The following is a 3,955-nucleotide window of genomic DNA, read 5'->3' on the forward strand; positions in this document are numbered from 1 at the left end:
TGATAGATAGATAGATAGATAGATAGATAGATAGATAGATAGATAGATAATAGATGATAGATAGATAGATAGATGATAGATAGATAGATAGATAGATAGATAGATAGATGATAGATAGATGATAGATAGATAGATAGATAGATAGATAGATAGATAGATAGATAGATGATAGATAGATAGATAGATAGATAGATAGATGATAGATAGATAGATGATAGATAGATAGATGATAGATAGATAGATAGATGATAGATAGATAGATAGATAGATAGATAGATAGATAGATAGATAGATAGATAGATAGATAGATAGATAGATAGATAGATGATAGATAGATAGATGATAGATAGATAAGATAGATGATAGATAGATAGATAGATAGATAGATAGATAGATAGATAGATGATAGATAGATAGATGATAGATAGATAGATAGATAGATAGATAGATAGATAGATAGATTGATAGATGATAGATAGATAGATAGATGATAGATAGATAAGATAGATAGATAGATAGATAGATAGATAGATGATAGATAGATAAGATAGATAGATAGATAGATAGATAGATAGATAGATAGATGATAGATAGATAAGATAGATAGATAGATAGATAGATAGATAGATAGATAGATAGATAGATAGATAGATAGATAGATAGATAAGATAGATAGATAGATAGATGATAGATAGATAGATAGATAGATAGATAGATAGATAGATAGATAGATAGATGATAGATAGATAAGATAGATAGATAGATAGATAGATAGATAGATAGATAGATAGATAGATGATAGATTTTTCTTCGTTCTCAGACATCGACGAATGTACAAGAGGCACCCACCACTGCAACCGAGACGCGCTGTGTTTGAACACCCTGGGTTCCTATGTTTGCGCCTGCCAGAGCGGCTTCGTGGGTGACGGCTGGCGCTGTATAGGTAAAGCCCCCACCCCACTCTGGTGTAAATGTCTCGGGGGGGGGGGGAGGGAAATTTGCACTGGAACGAACCCAAAAGCTCTGAGCATGTTCAGCTAGTCCTCAACTTGCAACAGTTCATGGAGAGAGACCGTTCCAAGTTACGACGGCACTAAAAAAAAGTTGAGTTGTGATTGTTTTTCACACTTACAATCATTGCAGCCTTCCCCAGAGTCCCGGGATCAAAATTCAGAGACTTGGCAACTGGCATGTACTTATGACAGTTGCAGTGGTCACGCGATCCCCCGTGGCGACCTCTGAGGAGCCAGAAAGCTGGATTCACTTAACAACCACGTGGCTCATGTAACAGCTGCAGGGATTTGCTTAACAGCTGGGCAAGAAAGGCCGTAAAATGGGCTGCCAAACCCGCTTAACAGATGTCTCACTCAGCGACAGAAATTTGGGCCCTCCCTTGTGGTCGTAAGTCGAGGATTATCCGTACAAAGTACGACGGCCAGGGAGCGCCCAACATTGGTGACAAATCAGTGAAGCGGGTTTCGCCCCGTTTTACGACTTTCCTTGCCCTGTTGGTTTCAGCGAATCCCTGCTAAGTTAAATTCATCGCACGGTTGTTAAGTGGGTCCAGCCTATCCCTCCACCCACCCACCCTTGACTTTGCTCATCGGACGGTCGCGAAAGGGGAGCGGAACACTGCGGCCGTCGTAAACGCGAACCCTTTTCCAAGTATCCGGATCTACAATCCCCAGACCGTGCTTGAAACGGTCGTAAGGGTGAAACCAAATGGCCCTAAACTCGCTTTTTTTCAGTGCTGTTGCAACTTGGAACGGTAGCTGAGCAAACCGTCGTACAGCGAGCGCTACCTGTGGGGTTTCTTTTTCCCTCTTCCCGCCTAGCTAAGAGCACCTGGTCACCGTGGTCTCCGTGGTCGCCCTGCTCCGTCTCTTGCGGCCTCCAAAACCAGATGCGCATCCGCGAATGCACCCACGAGGAGAGCGGGATGCGCTGCTTGGGCCCTTCGGCTGAACTCCGGGGCTGCCCCAACCTGCCGCCTTGTCCCAGTGAGTCCATTTTCTTGGCCGTCCAAAGAATAACGTTTAAAACGTCAACGTTTTACGTGCTGTTCCGCTTACGGACGTCGCTTTTCGGCGAAGAATCATGCAGCGTTACAGGTCGTCCTCGACTTAACGACCGTAATAGGGCTTGGAGTTTCCCTTCTAGAGTGGGGTGAGGTCGTAAGTCGCGTTGTCGTGGCACGACCGGACCTGATGTTGCGACCATTTTGCGGCAGCCGTAAAGCGAATCGCTGCGATCATTTGAGTGTGTTGGATGGTCATTAGGCAAATCGCAGGTTGCTAAGCGAAACCAGTGTGTCCAATTTGCAAAGGAAGTTGCAAACAACTAGCGTGGGAAGGAGACACACATATCTCCTTCGTTTAGCCACAGTGATGTGGATGACGGCTTATGGCTGGTTTTCACTTCTCGCCCTGCTGTATTTAGCCAGGGAGTCCTCAACCTACGACTGTTCGTTTAGCGGCCATTTGACGTTACGACGGCCCTGAAAAAAGTGACATGTTTTGCACCAAGGTAAAAAAAACCAAGGTATTTACAACTGTTGCAAAATCCTCGTGTTTGGGCGATCAAAATTCAGACGCTCGGCCACTGACTCGTATTTATGACGGTCTCAGCTTCCCGGGGTGTGTATGTGTATCACGCCGTCCCCTTTTTGTGACCTTCTGACCGGCCAAGTGAAGGGGGAAGCCAGATTCGCTGAACAACCGGGCGACTGATTTAACAACCGCAGGGATTCGCTTAACGACAGTGGCAAGAAAGGTCGTGAAATGGGACAAAACTCACTGCACAACAGAAACGTTGGGCTCTGTTGTGGTCGCAAGTCGAGGGCTACCTGCCTGTTCTGTTTCAATTGGTCCCGGATCTCCCAATCAGTATTGCTTCTGTTTCTCAGTGGACGGCGGCTGGTCGGTGTGGTCCCCTTGGTCGGTGTGCCTGGAGACGTGTTCGGGGATCAAGAAACGGGTCCGGCTATGTGACAGTCCTCCCCCTTCCAGAGGAGGCCTCTCTTGCAAAGGGGAGAAGGAGCAACTTGGATTATGCCACTCGAGCCACTGTGCCGGTATTTATTGAGGACTAGCAACTGGTTCATCCTTTCAGAGATATTTCCTGAGTAGATCCCTCAGTCCCTTCAACAGGGAAGGAGCTTCTAATCATCATCTCCTTTGAATGACCCCATAATCCCTTGCATCGGGGTGGAGCTGAGTATTTACTGGCCGTCTGCCCTTCCTGTCCCCAGAGCGGTGTTTTTTGTTCGGCAGATATATTCTCATCGTGCCCAGAGAGAGAAATATCTGCCTCTACCTAGGATCAAACTCACAGCCTCCTGATTGTGAGGCGAGAGCTCCACTTCTAGGTGCTCCCCCCTCCCTGCCCCGCTCCCCAGGATTGTGGGATTCACAACTCCCCATCGTCCCACACTGGCAAGGGTTCGAAAACGGACATCTGAAACTTGCCGTTTTTCCAAGCCACGTCTCGGGAGACTAAACTAAAGTTTGTTCTTTGCCTCAGTGGATGGAGCGTGGTCTCCGTGGGCCTCGTGGACGCCCTGCCCTGTCTCCTGTGGATTGGGAGTGGTACGGCGGTCACGGCGGTGCAACAACCCTTCCCCGAAACACGGAGGACGGAACTGCAGCGGTCACGGCTACGAAGAAGGCAGCTGTGGGTTTCCGGTGAGGGACCCCCTACAAGTAGCGCTAAGACCCCCGTTCTTGATCCAAGCAGACCGAGAAGGAAAACTCCATTTGATCTCCTTTCTCTGAGTGTGGAAACGGAGCGGGCTCAGATTTATTATTGTTGTGGTTGCCATTCATATTATTTTATTCCTTCAACATGAAACTCAGTCAACTGAACGTTCAATATCACAAATACCAGTGACTGGTGCTAATGGTTGATACTGGTGGCTGCCAGCATCCTAGGCATCAACCAAGGACCTTCTTAAAAT

General features: G+C 47.0%; 1 long non-coding RNA gene across 1 annotated transcript in view; it reads left to right on the forward strand.

Moving 5' to 3' along the window:
- The window catches only part of LOC309382421, a 13,521-nt gene extending 9,843 nt beyond the window's left edge, over positions 1–3,678 (forward strand). Inside the window, exons 2-5 of the long non-coding RNA XR_014173670.1 lie at positions 821–943; positions 1,836–2,000; positions 2,906–3,073; positions 3,523–3,678. This is a non-coding gene — a long non-coding RNA (uncharacterized lncRNA). The remainder of the gene's footprint in view (positions 1–820; positions 944–1,835; positions 2,001–2,905; positions 3,074–3,522) is intronic.
- Positions 3,679–3,955: the final 277 nt, after the last annotated feature.

This window comes from Natrix helvetica, assembly GCF_964273705.1.
Source record: "Natrix helvetica genome assembly, contig: HAP1_SCAFFOLD_435, whole genome shotgun sequence".
Classification (NCBI taxonomy): Eukaryota; Metazoa; Chordata; class Lepidosauria; order Squamata; family Natricidae; genus Natrix; species Natrix helvetica.